The sequence below is a fragment of the Podarcis bocagei genome (genome assembly GCF_964188305.1).
Source record: "Podarcis bocagei genome assembly, chromosome: 2".
In the NCBI taxonomy this organism is placed as follows: Eukaryota; Metazoa; Chordata; class Lepidosauria; order Squamata; family Lacertidae; genus Podarcis; species Podarcis bocagei.
This window is the reverse complement of record NC_138126.1, coordinates 22310075-22326394: the sequence shown is the minus strand read 5'-3', so window position 1 is coordinate 22326394 and position 16320 is coordinate 22310075. Positions and strand designations below refer to the sequence as shown.

The 16320-nt window shown below is 47.2% G+C and overlaps 1 long non-coding RNA gene across 1 annotated transcript; it reads right to left on the bottom strand.

Moving 5' to 3' along the window:
• Positions 1-8088: 8088 nt before the first annotated feature.
• LOC308581297 lies at positions 8089-14355 on the bottom strand. The gene is made up of 3 exons (XR_014004943.1): positions 14006-14355; positions 11161-11271; positions 8089-9801 (listed from the first exon to the last, which is right to left on the bottom strand). It is a non-coding gene; the product is annotated as an uncharacterized lncRNA (long non-coding RNA).
• Between the last annotated feature and the right edge of the window lie 1965 nt (positions 14356-16320).

Genomic DNA, 16320 nt, shown 5'->3' with positions numbered 1-16320 from the left:
AAATTCTTCTTCGCCGTCGCTATCGCCACTTGGTAGGCTCGACGTTGAGCTCTAACCTGTGTCCGGTCAGATTCGGAATGAGTTATCCGCCACCGGCGCTCTAGCCGTCTCAACGATTGTTTCATTGCCCTCAGATCCGTGGAAAACCACGGGGCTGTCCGGGCTCCATGCAATCGGAGAGGGCGCTTCGGAGCCAAACAGTCAATAGCCCTGGTTAACTCCACATTCCAGCGGGTCACCAGGGAATCAGCTGAAAGGCCATCAACATGGGATAAAGCATCCCCTACCACTCTCTGGAAACCATTTGGATCCATTAAGTGGCGGGGGCGGACCATCCGAATTGGTCCCACCTCCCTGCAGAGGGGATGGGTCGCAGAGAAGTCCAGTTGCACCAGGAAGTGATCTGACCATGGCACTTCTTTCGTTTCGCTTTTACTTAGTGTCAGATCACCAACATCCATAGAGGTAAACACCAGGTCCAAGGCATGTCCATGGCTATGGGTTGGGCCAGACTTATTCAGGGACAGCCCCATGGAGGCCATGCTTTCCACGAAGTCCCGAGCGGCCCCTTGTAAGGTCGTGTCGGCATGGATGTTAAAATCCCCTAGGACGACCAAGCTAGGTGTCTCCAGGAGAACATCCGCCACGACCTGAAGCAGCTCGGGCAGGGAATCCTTGGTGCAGCGGGGAGGTCGGTACACCAAAAGGAATCCTGTACTGCCCCTATTGCCCAACTTCCAGAACATGCACTCAGAAAACTGGGTCTTCCCAATAGGACGCCTGGTGCAAACTAATGACTTCCTAAAAATCACTGCAACCCCCCCTCCCCGCCCACATGACCTGGGTTGCTGTGTGTAAGAGAAACCTGGTGGACAAGCAGCGGCAAGGACAGGCCCATCTGCTTCATCCAACCAAGTCTCTGTTACACAAGCCAGGTCAAATCCTCCATCCATGATCAAGTCATGGATGGCAGTGGTCTTATGAATCATTGACCTGGCATTGCACAGCAGCACCTTCAGGTCATGTGGGTATCCCTTGCTGATTCTAGTATCCATCCGGTCAGGACCAGACCCGGAGGCAGGGATAGTCCTCAGACAACGACTAAACCTGCCTCCTCTGTAATGACATGGTCTGGTCTTAGCGTAACTCCTCCTCCTACCCGTGATCACTGAGATCGGTTGTCCCAGTGCATCCCCCCCTGTGGAACATGCCCCAGCCATTTTATGGGCTGGGGCCCACTCCCCGGCAGCCCTGAACCCTCCCCCTAAAAACAAAATAACACCTTAAACAAACAAACAAAGCCAATAAAACAATACAAACAAAAAATGTAAAAATTACAAAAACATCAAAATAAAAAAAATAATAATTCCCCAAGCCCAACCAAACATCCATCCCACCCCCACCCCCCACATACAAAAAATCCAAATAAAAATTTTAAAAACATTTTAAAAACGCTCTGTGCCTCTCCGGCAGTAACAACTGTCCTAGTGAGGCCCCAGGCCCCGCCCCAGGCCAGATGGTAAGTGGCAGGAAGGAGCAGGGCCCTCAAGCACTCACTCAGGGAGTCTTCCTGGGCAGCAGGCAGCAGGCCGCACGCAGTCCTTATGAGGCCCCAGGCCCCGCCCCAAGCCAGATGGTAAGTGGCAAGAAGGAGCAGGGCCCTCAGGCACTCACTCAGGGAGTCTTCCTGGGCAGCAGGCAGCAGGCCGCACGCAGTCCTTATGAGGCCCCAGGCCCCGCCCCAAGCCAGATGGTAAGTGGCAAGACGGAGCAGGGCCCTCAAGCACTCACTCAGGGAGTCTTCCTGGGCAGCAGGCAGCAGGCCGCACGCAGTCCTTATGAGGCCCCAGGCCCCGCCCCAAGCCAGATGGTAAGTGGCAAGAAGGAGCAGGGCCCTCAGGCACTCACTCAGGGAGTCTTCCTGGGCAGCAGGCAGCAAGCCGCACGCAGTCCTTGTGAGGCCCCAGGCCCCGCCCCGGGCCAGGTGGTAAGTGGCAAGAAGGAGCAGGGCCCTCAGGCACTCACTCAGGGGAGTCCTCCTGGGCAGCAGGCAGCAGGCCGCACGCAGTCCTTATGAGGCCCCAGGCCCCGCCCCAGGCCAGATGGTAAGTGGCAAGATGGAGCAGAGCCCTCAAGCACTCACTCAGGGAGTCTTCCTGGGCAGCAGGCCGCAAGCAGCACGCAGTCCTTATGAGGCCCCAGGCCCCGCCCCAAGCCAGATGGTAAGTGGCAAGAAGGAGCAGGGCCCTCAGGCACTCACTCAGGGAGTCTTCCTGGGCAGCAGGCAGCAGGCCGCACGCAGTCCTTATGAGGCCCCAGGCCCCGCCCCAGGCCAGATGGTAAGTGGCAAGACGGAGCAGGGCCCTCAAGCACTCACTCAGGGGAGTCTTCCTGGGCAGCAGGCAGCAGGCCGCACGCAGTCCTTATGAGGCCCCAGGCCCCGCCCCAGGCCAGATGGTAAGTGGCAAGAGCAGGGCCCTCAAGCACTCACCACAGGGGAGTCTTCCTGGGCAGCAGAGCAGTCCTTAGCTTTTAGCCTGAAGGTTCAGTCACATATTCAATGATCTCAGACAATTGTTTGTGAGAATGAGACTCTCTCTTGGAGGAGGAGATATTGCTTTGATGATGCGAGGGAAAACAGCAGCTACAAGAATACTATCACAAGCATTATAAGTTTGCGAATGTACGTCATGCTGTGATTTACTTTTTTTTTTTAAGTGCATAGGAGATGAGCGCCGCAACCCCAGAGTTGTTCGCGACTGGACCTAACTGTCAGGGATCCTTTACCTTTACCTATGCTACAGGGACTTGCAGAAGGTGCTTTAGCATTTCCTTGTTTTTTCAACCACAATTTCTGCTTAATAAAATGACCTTTTAGAACAACAAAGGAATTGAAGATAATCTGTACTGTTTATTGTGGTCCAAATTCTATTGTTCTGCAATCAAGAGGGACATAGATACCTGAATTTTGTGAAACTAGGGTGGCCAACTGTCCTACTTTAGAGAGGACAACCTTCTGTTGTGATGGGTTATCAGAGAACAGCCTTCTATTAGAAAGCATCCTTTGTTTGAAGTCCAAGTTTCCCTAACCACTCTGGGTGACTTAACAACATATATTAAAACATTAAAAAAACATCAGAAAGTCTGACTAAATTTACACCTCTGCAGATGGGGAAACTCTATGCAGATTCATAGCATGCTCCTGGGCCCTTAGTCTATCAACACATTCCACCCAGACAACAGAATCAACTTTTTCCCAAAGCTGGCGCTCCCAGAAGAAAAGCAGCTTCCTCACTCAATGGAAGCTTAACTCTGTCCTGAAATGAGCTCTAAGCTCACCCATCGCAAGAATTTGCAAACTCTTGGCAGAAGGCATTTCCTCCCTACCACCCCAAAGTATATCTCTCCTGCTACTTATAGAGTCATCCTATCTAAAACAGTGGTTTGTTCTTCTTTCACCTCTTCTGGGATGGGGGATGGAGGCAATACTTACCTCCAGTCCTGAGGCAAAGCAGAACAGAGAATGTAAGTAGCCAGACCTGAAGCAGACGTGGCCTTCGATTACCAAGAAACAAGCTCTGCTCCATTGGAATGCCTTTTGTATGGAGAGACAGCTTTCAAAGGCTAGCAGCTGAGAAACCACAGGTTTTCAGGACAGGCAGGAACACACTGTTCAGTCTGAGGAGCTGGGTTCAAGATATTCATTATATACGGCTGGGAGGAACCCTCTTGGCTTCTTGCCTCATCCTGGTGGCCTTGAAAGGTCCAAGGAGCCTCTGGCAGTATGCTTGGGTCACTCAGATGGGCAGCAGAGAGTGAAGGCGATGGTTGTCTTGGGCCCTTTCAGGCATAAAGTGCTGATTGTTAGGGCAAATCCAAATGGGCTGAGGAATCAGCTGCATGCTGGACAGAATGTCACGGACCGTGGCAGATGCCTGATGCTATCTTATGAGGGTTTTCTGTTCTGCTCCAGGTTTCAATTGTAATAGTACAATGTGCCGAGCAGGCAACTCTCAACCAGCCTGCAGATGAAACACAATGGGTGACTTCTGGCCAGTCCATATTCCCGAATCGTTGTGTTAGCAGCTTTCTTTTGTATCTCACTGCTGCTCATAGTGGAATGAATGATGTGCACAGCCATGTGTTTATGTTCTCCATGAGTCATAAATAAATGGTCCTTTGATATTGCACGTATCTTCAAATTTACTCAAAGATGTGGGACATGGAGAGACAACAGACATGCAAGACAGACTCTCATTCCTGGCAATCCCATGAACAGATATTCTGGCCACCTGCATATTTCTTGGAGCCAAACCGCATCCAATATGAGCTGATGCTTTTAATTGGGGAGAAGTGGAAGCTTGGCTCTGGAAATCAGCCCTGAGTGCTCACTGGAAGGACAGATCGTGAAGCTGAGGCTCCAATACTTTGGCCACCTCATGAGAAGAGAAGACTCCCTGGAAAAGACCCTGATGTTGGGAAAGATGGAGGGCAAAAGGAGAAGGGGATGACAGAGGACGAGATGGTTGGACAGTGTTGTCAAAGCTACCAGCATGAGTTTGACCAAACCGTGGGAGGCAGTAGAAGACAGGAGTGCCTGGCATGCTCTGGTCCAGGGGTCACGAAGGGTCGGACATGACTAAACAACTAAACCACAACAACAACAACAACACAGAAAGTTTGGCTGGTTAGTCAGTTGACTGAGGCCCTTTTATTTTGGAATCTGAGTGCAAAGACTTGAAGAAACAGACTAATATGGTGCGGTTACGTTAATACTTCCAGATGCTGACTGGGCTCATGTGATTTGTGTATGGGATTCTATTTGAAGACTGCCATATACGATGCAAGAGTGTTATGCAAAATGGAGGATCTGCTTTGTTTGTTCTGCCCTGTCGTATTCTTGCCTGTGTTTTCTGGAAGCTGGAGGGGCCCAGAGAGGGAAAGGAAATGCAGCTGAGCACAGAAGTCTGTTGCATAGCATGGGATATGACCCATATAATTAAGATTTCCTCAATTTTGAGGAAAGGAAAATATGAGGTACAGTGATTTCTTTTGTGATCAAGATACAGTAATTACACAGGAGCCAAAATAGAAAACAGACCGCAACTTCATTTTTAAATTTTATTGAAAGAAATAATTGATGCGTAAGGTACAACAAATAATACAAGCTATTATTTTCACCTCATTACTGCATGCAAAACTAGCAGTGATTTTAACTATTATTATTGAACTCTATCATGGTTGGCCACCTTTGCTACGTTCCAGTCACATAGCAATGTTCAGGAAAGAGAACAGAGAACATTTGAGTTCTCCAACCGAGGAGAGGTTGGGAAGTACAGGGTTCCATGAGCTCCAGGAAGAGAGGAATTGTCACCATCCCTAGCACAGGTTATTGTATTTGATAACATCTTCTGTGATTTGCCAAGTTCAAGCAGGGATGGGGAGTGATAAAGAGACCCACAAATCCTATCGACTGTACAAATCACTGCTTGGTACATGTCCAGTGGCGTAGTGTGGGGGGTGCAGGGGGGAGGGCCGCACCGGGCGCAACATCTGGGGGTTAGGGTTAGGGGGCGCAAATCCACGGGTTAGGGAGCAAAAATCCTCGGGTTAGGGGGCGCAAATTACTTGCCTTGCCCCGGGTGCTGACAACCCACGCTACGCCACTGTACATGTCCATCAACTCTCCAAAAAAACGACCCATTACACCCCTATACCTAAGTCAATTGTGCACTTTTGCAAGAGGAACTTACTTTTCAAAATATCAGACAATGAAGGAGTGCATAAATCAGTGAGCACAAATGACTAGTCCTCCTCTTGGGAGCTGGAAGGATAAACACAGTTGTGAACTGGATGAGTGTTTGATTAACAAGTTTGGATAGCCAAATTGGGGGGGTTTCCTGTGCTCATGGAGGCTTCCCAATGCACTTAGGGAGCTGGAAAATCATCGGCCTAAGATATATGGCAGCCCTCCGCAAATACAGAAGACTCCCCAGGTCACACAGTCAGCCACCATTTTGTGGAGGTGTGGAACATCCCCTGAATGTGATTATTAGACGTGGCATCAGAATGTATGCATGGTGGTTTTGTCTGTCATTTGAATTGCAATGGCAGGAGGAAAACCTGGGCTCCATCGAAAGAAATGATATGAAACGTTCTAATATTATGTCTATCAAAGGAGAAATATTGGTTACCCACCCTTTTACATGGAAAGGCGAAAACAACGTAAGAATAGAATGATCAGTCAAAACATAAGTTGCTATTACAGCATGATACTTTCTTTTTATCTCCCGATGTCACCTCTGGCCCACAGAGTTTTTTCAAACTCCACATTCTTTGACGTAATTAGTCAATTTGCCATTTTGTCCTGGAGATAGATAGATAAGTGCTTAGGTTGATACCAACTAGTGAATGAAGAGAAATTTACTGAATTAGTCCATAGTCCATATCAAGAGAGAGAGAAAAGCTTTCTCCGCATTTTAAACTTCATTTAAAAATATGCACTTAAATAGAATTTTGAATTTATTTTGCTAAAACTACAAAAACTACTAAAATGTCAACATTAAAATAAAATGAACATTTATGAAAGATACATGTCCATTTTTTTTATTTTTAGTTTTAAACTTATATCTCAGGTCATTCTTGTCCCAGCAGAGAAAAAGGAAGATGGTTGACAGAAAAGACTTACCTGAAAATGTTTCTATCTTCAAGCAGAATGGTCCCATACATGTCTTCTCCTTCGGTTCGCATGGCTTGCCAGGCCCCTTTGAAGAGCACAGTCTGCATTTCACAGCGTCTGTTGTAACAGACAGCATTTTGTTTGTGAAGGGACCTATCAGTATTCAATGTCCAACTAAACTTGCATCTCTGTGTATAGATTGAGAGATGGAAATTGTTTGTGGCAAGCTCCTGTGCCCTGAGACTAGCAACACCTTCCACCTAGACAACTAGACCCTCTTTTCCAAAGATAGCACAAACTTGCAGTGTTCATGTTTTCATCAGGAGGCAGGAGAAAAGCAGCTTCCTTTCACAGGTAAAAGGGAATTGTAAAAGGGATTGTTTCGATTCAGCAGATCCAGTTCTTAAGGTGAAATCCTGTACCTTGGAGCCCATTTCAGGGGAGAGTTCAATTTCCCTTTTGATAATTGTCTGCGTGGTTGCCAAGTCCAGTTGCTGACTGGGCTCATGGATTTTGGGACTGTGAGCCATGATTTATGTACAGATTTTTATTTGAACACCACCATATATGACGGAGGAGTGGCGGATGTCTGATGCTATCTTACGAAGGTTTTCTGTTCTGCTCCAGGTTTCAGTTGTAATAGTACAATGTGCCGAGCAGGCAACTCTCAACCAGCCTGCAGATGAAACACTATGGGTGACTTCTGGCCAGCCCATATTCCCGAATCATTGTGTTAGCAGCTTTCTTTTGTATCTCACTGCTGCTCACAGCGGAATGAATGATGTGCACAGCCATGTGTTTCTGTTCTCCATGAGTCATAAATAAGTGGTCCTTTGATATTGCATGTATCTTCAACTTTACTCAAAGATGTGGGACATGGAGAGACAGCAGGTTTGCAAGACAGACTCTGATTCCTGGCAATCCCATGAACAGAATTCATATTTCTTGGAGCCAGATAGCATCCAATAGGAGCTGATGCTTTTAATTGGGGAGAGGTGGAAGGTTGGATGGTTAAACAGTTGACTGAGGCCCTTTTATTTTGGAATCTGAGTGCAAAGACTTGGAGAAACACACTAATATGGTACGGTTACGTTAGTACTTCCAGATGCTGACTGGGCTCATGTGATTTGTGTTTGGGATTCTGTTTGAAGACTGCCGCATATGATGCAAGAGTGTTGTGCAGAATGGAGGATCTGCTTTGTTGTATTTTTGTCTGTGCTTGCCGGAAGCTGGAGGGAGAGCAGGAGAGGGAGAGGAAGTGCTGCTGAGCACAGACGTCTGTTGCAAAGCATGGAATATGGCCCATACTTTTAAAATAGGCAGGAACAGAAAATATAAGGTACAGGGATTTCTTGTGTGATCAAGATACAAAAATTACACAGGAACCAAAACAGAACACAGACCACAACTTCATTTTTCAACTTTATTGAAGGAAAGCATTGTCACGTAAGGTACAACAAATATTGCAAGCTATTATTCTCGCATTTGTTCTGCATGCAAAACAGGCAGTAATTTTAACTATTATTATTGATCTCTATCTTGATTGGCCACCTAGAACTCCCTCCAGTCCAAACTACTTAAAAGCCTTGCTTTGTTCCAATTACATGGCAATGGTCAGGAAAGAGAAAAGAGAACATTTGAGCTCTCCAAGCAAGGAGGGGTTGGGAAGAACAGTGACCCATGAGCTCCAGGAAGAGATGAATTAAGAATCGGATGGGCATGACCTAGGAGAGTCTGGATGGAAGTGGCTCCAGCCTCCCCCCTGACCATCCTGACTGTGAGTATCGGTTGGGATGCTCTAACAAGGCAATTAAGGGCTGACCTTGAGACATTTGAAGGCAGTCCTGTATCGAGAAGTTTTCAATGTCGGATGGTTTTATGTGTTTTTATATTCTCATGGAAGCTTCCCAGAGTCTACAGGCCCAGGGTGTGCAGCCTTCCTCCGCTCAAGTGAGCTACCAATTAAAGAGGCCACGCAGTGGAATGAGATCAAATCAAGCCACAACTTTATTGACTACAGATGAAGTAGTTTGCCTATAGGCATTGGGTAAGCATTTATTTCCGGTCTGCCTACCGGAAATGACATCAGGGTCAACCCGGCAGTGGGGATTCCCATGACTTACATCAAATAGGGGGATCCCTACCCCTAGGAACGCTGAGGCCCAAGCCCCTCCCCCATCTGGGCAAATGGACAGAAGCAACTCCATCACATGCCCCTTTAACAGGATACCCTATTTCTGGAGGGGAAGGCCAGGGTACCATCCCCCCTCCAACCAAGGCTAAGGCTACCCAACACCTAAACCGCCAAAGTTGTGACAATTGCTACAGGGTTAGGCAAAACCTCCAGGTCATAGTCAATTCACCAGTTAGGCAAATTCCTACCCGGCACCAACAATACAGCGACCACCGCAGCCATTGCAAGGTCAATTCAATTTGTAAATGCAAAATGGGTGGGTTGATCCAACAAAGAATGCTGGACATCGGGGGCTGGCGTGGGCTGTTTTAAATCCCCCCGAAGTAGACCTGAGGGAATCCTGATGGTTCCCGCTCCACACCAGCCTGCAATTGGCCCATTTGGCAGGCTGATGAAGAGCAGGATTTCAAACCAGGAGTATGAGCCGAAGGGGGTACCTAAAAGGGGGTAAACAGACATCTGGGGCTACACATTTAAGATGAGTGGGGAACAATTTATTATTATTATTGTGTTATGGTTATTGTTATTACTACTATTACCATTACCACCAGTGGTGTACTAGTGGAGGCAGTGGTAAAATCACAGTCTCGGGGTGGGGTTTGTTGCTTTTCTGTGTTTGCTCTGTCATTTGAATTGGAATGGCAGAGGGAAGAGCAGACATCTGTCAAAAGCAAAGGATATGAAATGTTCTAATATTATGTTTTTCAAAGGAGAAAGCGAAAGAGAAGGAGAAAGATTGGCTACCCACCCTTTACATGAGGTTTCTGGATGGGTTAAAACAATAGAAGAATAGAACAGTAATATCAGTCAAAACACATGTCAGTTTCACAGCATTGTACTTTAAGTTCCTCTCCCCTTTGCGTTCCGCAGTATTTTTTATTCTGAGGTTCGCCACAAAATGTGAAGATCCGAAACTCCTTATTTGGACCTGGCGAGAGAAAGAGAAGTGCTTATGTTGTCAACATTAAAATAAAATTAAGTTAAAACATGCGCAAAATACATGTCCCCATAAAACAAACCCTTAAATCTCAGAATTTCCACCACTGTTGTCTAAAATAAATCCTAAATACCTTTCCTTCAGCCTGAAAAATAGGCTACTTTCCAAGTGACATGCCAGTTAGTTACTTGAAGCAGAAACCTCACTTTCCTTGTTCCTCGGCAACATTTCATCTTCTTAGGCAAGGTCCCTCTATGTAATATGGCTTAATATAAGACTATAGCTGGCATATAAGACTCTAATGAAGCAGCTCTTCCAGTACTGCTGGAAAACTGTTGCACAGTCTGTCTTGCTGTGATATGTCCATGAATCTCCCCAGCTGCAAAATTGAATTCATGTGTTCAAAATGGAGCTGGGGAAAAGCTTTCTAATACTTATTTTCATGGGAAATGCTTGGTATTTTTCATATTGCTGCTGCAACTTTGCACTTGCCAAGCAATGCCCAATATTTGGCAGCTCTGTCAATTTGTCCATTAACCACTCTGTTAAGAGGTGTTACTATTAGAGATTACCGCCCACACACTTCTGCTGCGCTTTTCTGCTTGTGTGGCGGCACCTCGGTAAAACCACTTCTTACTGTTTGTAGCAGAGTTTTCCCCAGAGGCAGAGGACAAGAACAGGAGTCATACTCAAATTCACAGTCAAGAGCTTCTTTATTGCTTGACTGGTTGCACAAGCATTTCTGTTACTATTTTGTACAAGATATTTACATTCCTTCTTTATCTCTCCAGCACAGTATAATTTCAGTCCATTAATTAACAATCTTGATACAGCAAAACTCACAGTATCAGCAGCGCATATTGTCTTCCTTCCCACCTCGTTGTTGGCGTGCGTACTGATGGTGTGTGATTTCCTGGTGCAGAAATTGCAACTGCAGCTTCCTACCTTTATTTGCACCTCCAGCTGACACCAATGGAGCCTAGAGTACCACTACTATACACTAAAGAAAATTCTGGAACCCTCTTTAAAGCTTCCAGGAACTTTTGTCTGTTTCTTAAAGAATGTTTGCCTAACAGTTACTCCTTACATTACCAAGTGAATTCAGTCGCAGTCTCTATAGAGTTGGACGAGCCTGCTGTATAGGGAAGTTTTTAAAATGTTTAATGTTTTATTATGTTTTTATATCTTTTGGAAGCTTCCCGGAGTGGCTGGGGCAACCCCGTAAGATGTGTGGGGTATGAATAATAAAATTGCCATTGTGGAATGGGATATTCCCATTTTCATCAGAGAAATGAAGAGGTTACCAGAGCATAGAATAGGCAAGTCATAGTCACAGAAAGGCCTTCTTACCTAACAATCTTTCTGTCCTTACACAGAATAGCCCCGTACATCTCAAATCATTTGGTTTACACGGCTTGCCAGGACCAGTTGACATGCATTTTCTGCATTTCACAGCATCTGCTGTAGGAGGCACAAAAATTTGTTTTATTGTTTCTTCCTGAAAGCATCACCTTCACCCATCGGTCACTAAATCCGGGGCTTCATTAGGAGGTAGACGATTGGTCTGAAGCCCCAGGAACTCCTACCACTTTCGTCACTTATATTAATTTTCTTTCCTGGATGTACTGCAAAGCATTGTACCAAGTGAGACCCCCCTTTTTTTTTTCATTTGTGGAGGAACCAATTGATTTTCAGTCTCCCAACCCATAAAATCCTATAGGCACCCATAGCTGTCAGAATAGATCCTAGAGCAGTAGGATTTCCCCCCGCCATCAGAAAGTCTGACTAAATTTACTTCTCAGCAGATGAGGAAACTCTATGCAGATTCCTAGCATGCTCCTGTGCCCTTAGTCTAGCAACACATTCCACCCAGACAAGGGAATCCTCTATTTTCCAAAGATGGTGCTCCCAATGAGCTCTAAAGTATTGGGCTCCACTTTTAGACCTGGCAGAAACAGCTGGAATATACGGCCATTGGTCATATTTGTGAAGAGAATCAGAACTTACAGGGTTAAACAGTTCTGAGTGACATCTCACATTCTGAGGCGTGGTTATGTTCACATACGGGAGTGGTTTCTCTGTGTGTGAGTCTTGTTTCGGTTTGACCGAGAGGCGAAAGATGTGTGCTATTTCGCCGGGATGATTTAAGATGTTTTGCTACACGATTAAAGACTGTTGGAGATAAGCAACAAGCCTGCGTACTGTCTGATTTATTACCCACACATTGCAACAGTTTCTACCGCTGCGGAGACTCTGCTGAAGGACGCTGACAGTGAGTTACGCACAGGTGCGCAGTGTGGCGCAGCAGAATGTGCCGGACGCCATCATATAGCCACAGGTTATGGGAGGTCAGCCAAGCTTCGGAAGCTGTTGCCAAGTCGTGCTGGTGTGTGTTGGAGCCAGCTGGAGCCCTGCCTAACGTGTGAGGCAGCGGAGCTCGCTGGGAGGATCTCATCTCCAGGACCGGGTGCCAGGAGGAGCAGCTGTTACGTGAGTAGGCTCAACCCCGGGGAGGAAGGCAAATGGCTCAGCCCCAAGAACTTGGCTTTGAGCTTAAGCTGTCATGTCAGAAACTGGATAGCCAAAATTGGCTGCAGTGGAGCTTTCAAGCAGAGCTGTTATTAGTGGTGGAGCGGCTGTGGGACGTTGTCCAGCCACCACCGAAGGCAGCTGGGAAAGCAGAGGCTAAGAGAGCTGCAGAGCAAAGTGAAGTTGAGAAGCGTGTGCTTGCTTTTTTTGGCAGAGAATGTGGATGCTCATCTGGTGCCTGTTGTCCTGAGTGCAAGGAGGCCAGAGGCCGCTTGGCTAGCACTCCAAGAAGCTTGTGGAGCTGGAGTGGGAAGCAAGGGCCGAGAAGTGGCTGCATCCGAAGGAGAGAGGCAAGATGGCGCCGGCCACATTCTTGAGAGCCGATACACAGCTGGAAGGAGCTGGGAGCCCCCACAGGGGGGCGAAGGGACTGTTACTGTTGCTGCTGCTGCTGCTGCTACTGTTGCTGTTGCTGAGTCTGAGGGCTGTGTGGATGCTGCAACGTGTCTGTGTGAGGAGCCTGGAAAGAGGCCAAGTGCTGGGAGCCCTTTACCCACCAGAGGGGGTGCAGGAAAGCGTCCTGGGAGCCTCGTGAGAAGAGGGGGGGCCAAGCCAGCAGAAGACACAATTCAGGCTTTTCCCATTCGTCGATGTTTTGTCTGTAAGTCTGTTGACCATCTGCATCGATCCTGTCCACAGAGAGCCAGAGAGGCCGGGCAGGATCATATAGCCACAATATTCAGTGCACTCATGATGTTAGTGAAAAGATTTGTGCCTTTGCAACAGAAGTTCTCCCTTTCACTCCTCCCCAATGCCTGCTTCGTATCATGCCCAAATTTTCCTCCGGCAGTTTGGGGAATGCACTGAATAGATTTAGGGCCTACTCAGGAGGAGGAGGGAAGTCCCATTGTGAAGGCACTAATGGCAGAACGTCTTTAATGTTACATGAGACATTTTCTCTCCAACCATACACATATAAAAGGTAAAGGACTCCTGAACAGTGAAGTTGATTCAAAAGCAATGATGGGGTACGGTGCTCTTCTCGCTTTCTGGCGTTTGTCCACAGACAGATTTCAGGGTCATGTGGCCAGCAGGACTAAACCACTTCTGTGGCAACGGAACACTGTGACAGAAGCCAGAGTGCATGGAAATGCCATTATCCTTCCCATCACTATTTATGTACTTGCACTGGCATGCTTTTGAACTGCTAAGTTGGCAGGAGTTGGGACCGAGCAACGTGAGCTCACCCCGTCATGGGGATTTGAACCGCCAACCTTCCGACTGGCAAACCCAAGAGGCTCAGTGGTTTAGACCACAACACTACCCGCATCCTACAGATATACCAGATGTTGGGCAGCCTGATTCACTCCTACATACATACATACAGAGTTGCCTTCCAGCATTTCAAGCTACCGGTCCATTTTGCCCCATTATTGTACCAACTCTCTTCTCCTTAAACTTTTCGACTGGAAATGCTAAGGGATTAACCTGGGGCTTTCTGCATGAAAAGCATGCACAATAACGCTGAATTATTGCAGACCTATGGCAGAAGGCATTTCCCCCCTACCACTCCAAAGTATATCTCTCCTGCTACTAATAGAGTCAACCTATGTAAAACAGTAGCTTCTTCTTCTTTTACCTCTTCTGGGATGGGGGCAATACTTACCTCCACTCCTGAAGCAAAGAAGAAAGCAGAATGTAAGTAGCCAGACCTGAAGCAGACGTGGCCTTCGATTACCAAGAAACAAGCTCTGCTCCATTGGAATGCCTTTTGTATGGAGAGACAGCTTTGGAAGACTAGCAGCTGAGAAATCGCAGGCTTTCAAGGCAGACAAGAACACACTGCGCAGTTTGAGGAGCCGAGTTCAAGACATCCATTACATAAGGCTGAAAGGAACTTTCTTGGCTTCTTGCCTCATCCTGGTGGCCTTGAAAGGTCCAAGGAGCCTCTGGCAATATCCTGGGTTGACAGTGAAGAATAGCAAGGATGAAGGCAGTGGTTGCCTTGGGCCATTTCAGGCACAAAGTGCTGGTTGTTAGGACAAATCCAAATGGGCTGAGGGATCAGCTGAATGCTGCACAGAACGTCTCAGATCTCATCTTTTGTGGAAGAATTGCTTGCTCCTTTCACTGGGTTCCCTGTTCAGCTCTGGGTTTCAATTGTGACACGAAGATGTTTTGAGGAACCAATACTCAAATAGCCTGCCTTCTGGCTTGATCATCCATATTGCTAAAATGTTCTGTTAGAAGGAGCTCACTTTTTTATTCTGTTTCTGCTCACAGCAGTATGAAAGGTGTGCACAAGTCTGTTTCTCTGTCCACCTTCCGTGAGTGATACATGGTGAAGGAATGATCACTGGGTGGGAAGCACACTTCCACCTGCCGGGTGTGGAGCACACTTCCACGCGCAGACAAAGCCACAGCTGTCTGAACATCATGCCCTCTATCTAACCTTTGCTCTCTTAGTGGTCTGCTGTGCCCTGTTTGTGCCCTTTGTCTCCTTCATCATACATGGTTCAAGGGGGAAATGATGTGGTGGAAACAGGTGCAAAAATAACTTTGTACCACCCCTCGATCTCAGAATTGGAAGATGTGAAAAGGTCACAGTCCAAAATCTATCTAACTGGTTTTGCATATTGTGCTAATAAAAAGAGCTTCGGCAGAGCTAGCTGGCAGCTTGCTTATGCACAGCTCACCTGCATTACCAACTCCTGCCTCGTGTCCTTCACTTCCCATGGTCCTTTAATATTGCATCCATCTTAGACCATGTTACGGAAATGGAGCAATGCGGCAGCGAGCCGCAGCTGGCTGGAAAGCAAAACATATGTGAATGTTTGGGACTGTACCGTGGGAATGAAGGGGCAGTCTATTCACTGTGCTGAGCACTGGATGTTAGCTCAGAGTGTCATTTGACCTGTACTGGAAGTACAGGGGTGGAGTTTGTCTCTCTGCTGTTGGTGTTTGGAGAGTGCAGATGCGTTTCTCTGTACTGCTGCAAAGACAGAAATAAAGGCATGTAAATACATTTCTGTCTGTCTCTTTCCCCTCCCTGGGGGGGAGCAGGGAGCAGGGAAGAGTGGTGTGTTCTTCTCACGCTTGAGGAGGATCGCCGATAGTGACCTAGCCTGTATCCTGCCAGGAAACGCAGATGGGGAGGTCAACAAGGAACTCAAGCCGGGTGCCTGGAGAGTGGCCAGCTTCTCCTGATAAGGCTTGATTCCGATATCTGGTAGTAATCGCCAATGGTTCTGATCCATGGAAATTTGCAAGAGAGGTTGATGGATCGTTCTTCATCCTCTGCACCAAGGGAAGGAAGATAAAGCTACGTGCAGCTGGAAGCTACACAGACGGCTGGGCATCGAGAACGTGAATGCCGAGCAACGGAGCCCCAAAGGTATGGTGAATTTATGGCTGTAAAGTGAACGTGTGAAGAAGCAATCTTTGATTCACTGAAGTGTCTGCGTTTGAGAGAAACCAGCACTGGGGGAAGACAGCCGAATACCTCGCATACCAAATAAGATAACACTGGTATGCACAGTTGCTAAGCAACGAGAAGTCAGTGAAGTGGAGTGGAAACTTACTGACTGGGGGCTGGAACACGGAGTGTGTTTTGTCTACTTCGCTGTTCTTTGCAATGACTTTTAAGCAGCTTGCGGTTTAACTGCCAAGTGGAGAAGGCAGTAAACAACCAAGAGTGACTCTTGGAAATTACAGGCTCGAGAGTGAGAGCTGAGGCTTGGATTCAAAATGGATGCCAAGAAGGGGGGAGGCTTACCTTACCCACCTCCACTGACTAATGACAATTATTCATCTTGGTCCATAAAGATGAAAGCCCTGCTACAGAATCAGAGGATTTTTGGGGTGATTGAGAACCCCATCCCTGCAGCACCAACGCCAGGTTGGAATTCACAGAATGTGAAAGCCAGGACGGCTATAATTCTGTGTGTCTCGGATGACCAACTCGTGCATATCCGGAATTTA